The 9,305-nt window shown below is 45.0% G+C and overlaps 1 pseudogene; it reads left to right on the forward strand.

Moving 5' to 3' along the window:
* Nucleotides 1–2,117: 2,117 nt before the first annotated feature.
* On the forward strand, nucleotides 2,118–9,075 carry LOC119357814 (annotated as a pseudogene).
* The last annotated feature ends 230 nt before the right edge of the window (nucleotides 9,076–9,305 follow it).

A 9,305-nucleotide genomic window follows, 5' to 3' on the forward strand; every position in this document is an offset into this window, starting at 1 on the left:
CGCCTCGACATTGGAAAACTGACATCGTACGTATTGAACCAGTCTTGGAGTCGGGTACGGTGTTCGGTTTGTAATGTAGTTGGTGGCCCATCGAAGTTGTGCATTTGGGATTTAAACACATCATACACCATCATACCCATACATATTTTTGGGCCGCATGATGTGTATACAGGGTCTTCTGATCGACCACGTCTCCCTTGTGCGGTTTTTTGTGAAGACACGCATATATGTGGGCTCCCCGAGTGTATATATATTCATCCCTTTGACCGATAATGAGGGGTATGTGTTGGCCATGAATGGATTCCTCCTAGTTCGTGTTAGGGCCGGTCACCGTCAAATGTCACTCAACCAAAGATCAAGCTCATGTGTTGTCAGGATTCCCTCCCAGATGCTCGGATTGCTGGGTTCGACCTACATCAAACCCTGTGTATCTCGTCCTTAACTACCTTGCCTTCATGGTTGTTGTCTGTATCGAGAGATAGGCACCACATCTAAATTGTACATTATTCTATATTGAAAACACACATCACCCTTTCCCAATGTACGTCATTTTGGGCCACATGCAAGAGGTGCTGGTTTTCTGGTCCCTCTCGTGCGATTTTTATGATGGTTCAATCTATTGGCCCAAGCGGTTTATCGACAACAACAACTGTCATTTGACCAAATGATAGATTCATTGGTCAGTCTAACGGTTGGTCATGGCGACATGCATGTATGAACAAAGTATCGATCATTACGTGCATCTGCCCCACTGACACGAAGTGGGAGGTGGTGGGCCAAGCATCCTAGCTAGGTACGACATTATATCATTATATATATCCTAGCTAGGTGGTTGTTAGGGTGATTTTGGGTTTGCGACGTAGGTGCCACCAAAGTTATGCATTGTGTATTTAAAGTTTTAAATATCCCCAATATATATACATATATTTGGCCACTTCCAGGTGGTTCTTGACTTCTGGCCCCTCTCATCAATCTTCAACGAAGCGCCCAACCGTGGGCCCGCGCGGTCAAAGTTGTTCATTGGAATTTTGAACATCACAAACCACCCTTTTCACTCATATATATTTGGGCCACATGCTGGTGTGGCTGTCTTTTGACCCTCTCTAACGTTTTTTTGCTGCAAAGACTTTGATGACGCTCTACGGACACGGGGTATAATATCTTAACCATGTGTGATACAAGTGCGATGTGAATCACCACGCCTGCACAAGCGCGAGCAAATTAAGATGGAGGTGCTGGCTCAACCGTGTGTGATGCAAGTGCGCTTAAATCACAACAACCGAGCAAGTGCGAGCAAATTAAGGTGGAAGTACTGGCTCAACCGTGTGCGATGCAAGTGCGCTGAAATCACCACGACCGCACAAGTGCGAGCAAAGGGTTGAGATACTGGCTTAACCGTGTGCGATGCAAGTGTGTTGTAAAACCACCACCTGTGCAAGCTAAAGGAAGATAAGTTTATTTGGAAATTAGGACGAACCATGTGTGATAGAGCAGCTAGCAAGAAATATTAAAAACAAACTACCTGCCTTGAGTGTTGCAAAAATCGGCGGATCCGTGCCACTTTTCCTTATTAGCATACACGCATATTGTTATTCGACCATGCGCGATCTTGGGCACTCCCGCCCCGCATCAATTCCTTTACCCAAATTTTAGTAGATGTCGTACTTCAACCATCGCCCACACTCCTCCAACACCGACCTTATAGTAAATTGCAGTAGCCGAGGCATTTGGACCGTCGCCCTCCCTCGTCCACCACCATCTCCACCAACCATTATTAAATTTTTCAGTAGCTGCATCGTATCCTCGAACACCAACCCCCACTCCACAGTCCCCCACCCGCCCCTCCCCCCTCAAACCCTAGCTCACGGCCGGCGTCGGCACCGCCGCCAACCCCTGCCGGTCTTCCCGTTCCACCTAGCTTAGATAATAAAGTTCAGGTTACCCAACGATTCCCATACCGTCGCCCCACTCCCCTGAGTTTTTAGATGAGGACTACGGTGTACCTCCCCTCCAGATCCACATCCCCTACTCCAGAATGTCGCAGCCTAAGCTCGACCACGTATCCCAGGGAGCCTGATGAGTGTTCGGCCAAGAATAGGTTTATCATGGCCTCTACGATGGACATTGATGAGGTGGCCATTGTTCACTCCGACCTGTCAATCCCAGAGCAACACGTCCCTGCGGAAGCCGACGAAGACGTTGACTACATTGCCATGCCAAAGGCTTCATGTTAGCAGGCTAACATATTACTGTATCTGGGGAAAGATGGCTACGGCATCAAGCTCTTCCACACCGACGGCTTCACGCGAGCCATGTCATAGGTCAAGTGGTCCATCCCCAACCCCTCTAGTTCAGCCGCCATCAATATCTTCGACGCCCTACCGCTGATCTCCTTCGCCAAGCGGTCAAGGATTTGCGAGCTTTATATGCCATCGAGCCCATTTATCATTTCTAAAGGACATGTTCTACGGCGGCGGCTTGGGATCCTCAATTGCCAAGTCAAATCTCATCGACCACGACCACGAGGAGGGCACCCACGAAGGTTCTTCCAAGGTGAAACAGCCCATCTGTTACATCAGAGAGCGTACCATGGGTCTGTGCTCTTCCAACTGGAAGGATCCCGTCCATGAAATGTGAGGCAACATTCTATCAACAAATCTTACCTTTTCTAGCTTGCCAACCCGTACCCTTTGTTGTAGTAGCATTTGCCGTGCGGTGCTTTAACTATGTCGTGTTTAACTATATCAGTTATGCAAAAATGTATTGTTCAATAGGTCTATGTGATGTTTAAGTATGAATTGTCCACTTCAGTTTCACGAATGGCTATATTTGGTTATTTATAGTGAGTAGATGCCTTGTTTATCTGTATTTCATTGTTAGTTGGGTTGGAGTGAGCATTTTTCCAGTTATCGAGCAGATGCCTTGTTTATCTGTATTTTGTTCTTAGTTTGGTTGCGGTGAGCATTTGTCCAGTTATCAAGCAGATGCCTTGTTTATCTGTATTTGGTTGTTAGGTTGCTTTTTTAGCATTTGTCCAGTTATCAAGCAGATGCATTGTTTATTTGTATTTGGTTGTTAGGTTGCTTTTTTTAGCATTTGTCTAGTTATCAAGCAGATGCCTTGTTTATCTTTATCTGCTTGTTAGGTTGGTTGTTGTGAGCATTTGTGCAGTTTTCAAGCATATGCCCTGTTTGTCTGTATTTGCTTGTTAGGTTGGTTGAAGTGAGACTCTGTCCAGTTTTCAATGGCTATATTTGGTCGTTATACTGTTCATTTATGCCTTGTTTATTTCAGTCATTCACAATGTGTTGTTCATTATGTGCAAGTTGAAACTATGCTGCTCGACTACGTCAATACCAGTTTGAACAGCTATATTTGGTTCCAATTATTCCTTGTGTAGTTAACACATGCCCTTTATTTTAGGGACGCGTCTAGTGGGCAGCCGGCTGCCCACTAGTGCGATGGAGAGGCCGGCCTGAAAAGGTAAGTACCTGTCCCCCCCGCGGTCCCGCGCTCCAAAAAAGGAAACCGAGCACCAACACCGCGATCGAGCGGCTGCTCGCGATACGCGCAAACAGAATGAGAAGTGCTCGCCCACGTGGCCAGCTATACCTACCCAGCCCTCCCACGCCCGCTCGCCCCCACGCCACCACGGTTCCTTCTTCCTCTCCACGAAAGAAGGGATCCAAGGCCCTTCTTCTTCCTCCTACATAGCAGCCATTGCATCCCCAAAGTAGAAGAAGAACTTGCTTCAGAAAAGATCTAAGGGCAGGGTGGTCAGATCCATACCAGGCAACAACATCATGGCAGGTAATTTCCCTCCCTCTACCCCTCTTCACTTCCCCCCTTCTTCTACTTCATATGTCAACCCCCTGGAGAAGCTGCTTCCCCCCTTCCTCCATGGATCTAGCAGAAATCCATGGAGAAGCTGCTTCAAAATGAGGTGGACCTGGCAAATAACCCCTCCAATAACACCACCCTCCCCCCCATGACTGTCATATCTGCAACTGAAAAGAAATACCATGAATTTCTGTGCAACTAATCATGGATAGAGGCCTAGGGTTTCCTGGTTTGTGCAACTAAACACAAGTCATTAGGTTTAGTTGCACACCAAACATGGTTTGAGACCATCTTTACTTAACATTTTTCTAACATGCATGCCAGCCAAGTTTCCCCCACCTACATGTGTTAAAGAAGCCAAATAAAGCAAGTTTAGTGTCCAACTGAAACATGGTTCTAGCCAAAAACCTAAACATGCATTGTAGCCAACGGAAAATGCATAAGTGTGCAACTGAACATGCATCCCAACCAACTGAACCTGTATTCTGTCAACTCAGCATGCATGCTAGGCAAAACTGAACATGTATCCTGAACATGTATTTTGAGTCAACACTACAGAAAACCTGGAGTATATGTGCAATAGAAACATGTATCCTGGCCAACTGAACATGCATGCTGGCCAACTGAATATGCATCCTCGCCAAATAGAACATCTATTATAGCCAACTGAACATGCATGCTGGCCAACTGAGACATCTATTATAGCCAAAACCAAAAATTTGTAGTACGACAGCAAAAACACAAGAAACTTTTGTACATAGCAAACGAAACCACAAACCAAATATTAAAGTAGTCGCGCATATAATCTTGTCCCACACATATATTCTGGTGCCAAACCTACTACAAAGCTATAGTGTAAAATATTTGTTCAATATACTAGAAGTAGAAACAGAAACAGCGATGAAAAACATATATCTATAATCTGTCATCCAATTCTTCTTTCTCCTTTCACCTGGATTTCACCGTCTCAATTGTGGCATCAAATTATGTCCAAATTATGTGCAGAAAAATCTAGATCAGCTGCTTGCCAACAGAAAATCTGCAGATCATTGGAACAAAAAGAGGAAAAAGTCAGAGAAACTCTGTAGTAAAAAAAGTCATGTTCTTGCCAACTATTTACTACAAACTGTGCAACTAACATAACAAGGTTGTGCAAACAAAAAAATGCATACTTGTTATAAATAAAAGATTCTACTATAGAGATGTTGCTTTTTGAACTAAGATTGTCATAAAATGGTGTGCAACTACCTATTTACTAAGTTTTTAGGTTGTTTCAAACACTCTTTGATGATTAAAACTTGACATCATTTCCGTGTTCTGTATATGCAGTGCATGTGTGGCAGCAGCCTGAAAAGGGAAAAAATGCTTGATCTCAATGAGTTGCCTCCTGATCTAAATGAGCTTCCTCGTGATATGGATCAGCAACAACCCAGCATACCGCAAGGGAATTTGACAGAAAACGGGCGCTCTGTTTACTACACGTAGACAAGTCATGGGCCTAACCCTATGGGACATGACAATGTGGCAGGGTAGTCATCAACCCATGTTTTCCCTGTAGTGGTGTCTTTGTAGTAAGAAAGTCATACTCTTGATGACACGGGCACCGCGGCAAATGTTCCTGGTCCAACCAGGACTGAGCTGGGTGCTGGCGCTGTTGACGGTGCTGTGCAAGGAGAAGGAGAAGATGAGGCTGGTTCTTAACCAATGGAACCCTATGTTGGCATGAGGTTTGACACCCTTCAAATTGCTAAGGATCACTACAACAGCTATGCCTTACGGATGGGTTTCTCTGTCAAAATGAACACCTCTGGGCAGACAGGCCATGTATTGGTAAAACAACAGTTTTGCTGCAACAAGTATCTGAAGCCAAAAGCTGATGATGGTGGAGCTGAGGCTCCTCCTATCATGGACCCTATACCAGATCCAAGACCTGTTGACATTGATGAGGAAATGGAATATGAACCTCCAATCTTTGATGAAGAGGAGGCTGGTGCTAGTAAGAAAAGGAAGAAATGAAAACGCCAGACAATAAAGCAGACTCAATGCAAAGCGAAAATGTTGGTGAAGCTAATGGATGGGCGATGGGAGGCGACGTATTTTTTTCGTGACCACAATCATCCGCTAGTGAACAAACCTTCATTGTCCAAATACTTGAGATCCCACCAAGGCATCTCTCCTGATGAAAAGGAGTTTTTGCGCATCTTGTATAACTGCAACTTGACTACAGGTGTGTTTCTATATCCCTTACAGAATTAAGTTTCCCTCTAGGCAGTCCAGTGTGCAACTGTTATGTTACTGGTGTGCAACTAAAATGCCTTAAGTGTGCCACTAGATTACCTTCACGGTGCAACTACATAATATATCTATGCAGCTAGATCACCTTCACTGTGCGCCTACATAATGTCCTGTGTGCAAAATGAAAGTGTTTTTTAAAAGGGGCAGCTGGTTGTCAATTTCCTGCAACTATCTTCTGTGCCAACTCATATCGTATTATTGTGCAGCTGGATATGTGCATTCGTACGATTAATAAAATGTATATTGTTTCTTTTTGTATTATGCATGACGTATGATGCATGTAATGGAAGAGTTCTATGGATCTGAGACGATGGTGCCATTCGGACCAAAGGCAATAACAAATCTGTGTACAAGTTTCCATAGAGATGACACGAAGGAGGGTGATCTGATTGAGACAATTGCGCACTTCAAGGATATATAAAAAAACCGATCCAGACTTCTTCTATAAGGTGAAATATGATGGAGAGGACAGAGTTGTCAACATATTTTGGGTGGATGGCTTAGCTCGAAAAGCTTATGCGGAGGCGTACCACAATTGCATATCGTTTGACACCACCTACATGACCAACATGTACAATATGCTGTTCGCGCCCTTCATATGAATAAAACCGGCATGGCCAATCTTTCATGCTGGGTCGCGTGTTTGTGAGGTACGAGTTGGCATCGAGCTTTGATTGGGTCTTTGGAGCATTCCTAGAGGCTATGGATGGCAAACCTCCTCACAACTTCATCACCGATTAGGATGGTGTAATGAGGCAGTCAATACAGAGCATCTTTCCAACCACCGTGCACCGCTGTTGTTGATGGCACATCATGAAAAAGGCTCAGGAAAAAGTTGGTTGGCTGCTGTGCCGGAATCCAGGACTCTCTGATGATTTCAACAAGTGTGTTGACTTCAGCTTCACTATAGACGAGTTTGATCAGAATTGGGCTGGGTTAATGATGACGTATGAGGCTATGACACACATGCACTTTGAGAAGTTGTATGAATACAGGTCAACTTGGGTGCCGTGCTACTTCAAACACAGGTTCTTCCCCTTCCTACAGTCTACACAGTGTAGTGAGGAGTTCAACGCCGTCCTAAAAAGATATGCAAACCCACACAACTCAATGTTGAACTTCGTCAAGCAATATGAAAAAAATCCAGAACCACATCCTTGCAAAGGAAGGCTGCAATGATTACAGGACAAAACACCTTGAGATCGAGTTGTGGTCCAACTTCCCAATAGAGAAGCAAGCTTACAAAACCTACACTAGGGACCTTTACCGCAAGTTCAGAGAAGAGTTTGAGCTGATTGGACGTTATAATGCATTCCAAGTTGGTGCTGATATATTTGAGCTCAGACCGAACCAGGAATTTGCTGCCAAATATGGTTCCCGAAACTACTTGGTGAAGGCAAGGGTGGAGGAGGGTTCCTATTTGTGTGAGTGTTGTAAAATGGACAAGGACGACATCCTCTGTTGCCACATCCTCAAGGTGTTCACCCATATTGGAGTTGATGTCATACCAGAAAGGTACCTGCTAAGACGGTGGACACCTACTGCTGTACCTAGTGCGCCAGGGACTGGTTATGAGCAACCGGATGAAATGCCTCCTCAATCAAAGAAGCAGATAAGGGAGAGGAACATGATATATGATTTTTGGAAACTAGCTATTGTATACAAGCATATGCGCGCAACACGTACCGAGATCGGCCACCTGAACAAGTCCAAAAAAAAGAAAAAACCGACTGCTGCCACGGGGCCATCAGATGATGGCAACCCTGGAGGACCTCCTCCACCTCCAGGCAGCACTCAGGGAGCTCATCATATAGGTAATTACCTACCCCAACTCCTGATATAACTAGGTGTGTAACTTCATTTGCGCACATCATTGTGCCCAGTTGCACACATCATGGTGCCCAGTTGCACAGAACAGGCTGCCTAGTTGCACATGCTGTGTTAGTTTGAGCATCATGATAACACAACTAACTTGTTTTTCCTGTTCTGGATATAGGTGATGCCAACCCTCAAGGACCTCCTCCACCTCCTGGCTGTACACGGCATCCTCCACCACCTCCTCCCCTGCGTGCTCCTCCCAATGGCCCTACAGGCAGCACTCAGGGGGCTCATCGTCCAGGTAATTACCTGCCCAACTCCCCATCAAACTAGGTCTATAACTCCAGTTGCACACATCATGGTGCCTAGTTGCATAGAACAGGCTACCTAGTTGCGCACGATGTGTTAGTTCGAGCATCAAAGATAACACAACTAACTTGTTTGTCCTGTTCTGGCTATAGGCGATGCCAACCCTCAAAGATCTCCTCCCCTGCCTGGCCCAACTAGCAGTGCCCTGCGTGCTACTCCCAATGGACCTACAGGCAGGACTCAGGGGGCTCATCACCCAGGTAAATACCTTCCCCAACTCCCAACAAAACTAGGGTGTGTGACTTTAGTTGCACATATCATAGTGCCCAGTTGCACAGAACATGCTGCCTAGTTGTGTGTGTTGTGTTAGTTTGAGGATCAAGCTAAAGATCTAACTTGTTTTTCCTGTTCTGCCCATAGGCGATTACAATCCAAGTACCATGACGGGCCATGCTACTACAGGTGTTTTTTTCAACTTAACTTGCACACATCAACCAGTTAGTTGCACATCATGGGCTGTGTGGTTGCAAAGAACATTAGTACTGGTTACACAACAAAAAAATACTAAAGTTTTTATATGATTATTACACAGGTGATCGTGATGGTCCTACTGCCCCGTTGGAGGCTGCATCCCCTACACAAGCTTTTGATGATTTTGTGCCCAGGGATCCTCCAAGGTCTACTACAAAGGGTAGGGCAAAGAGTCGACGGTACAAATCGGTGCTGGAGCTACACCCAAAGTAGAAAAACAAATGCAGCCAGTGCCAATCTACAGAGCACACTGCTGGTGTGTGTCCACTCAGGCTACTGTGATTCTGTTTCATCGTTTGTAACTTTGGGACAAAAAAGGAAAAGAATGATGTTTTTTGAGCAATGTTGGGAACAAGTGGACACATTCAACATCTATGATTTCTCTGTATCTAATTTATGCTCCTTGAATTAGTTCATGCACTGTGTAAAAAAAGGTTGCTATTTGTGCCACAGTGGATGGGCTAACCATGGCAACTGGTTAAATATTTAGTTGTTGAGCAATTGTATGTCCA

This window comes from Triticum dicoccoides, chromosome 2A (assembly GCF_002162155.2).
Source record: "Triticum dicoccoides isolate Atlit2015 ecotype Zavitan chromosome 2A, WEW_v2.0, whole genome shotgun sequence".
NCBI classification, from domain to species: Eukaryota; Viridiplantae; Streptophyta; class Magnoliopsida; order Poales; family Poaceae; genus Triticum; species Triticum dicoccoides.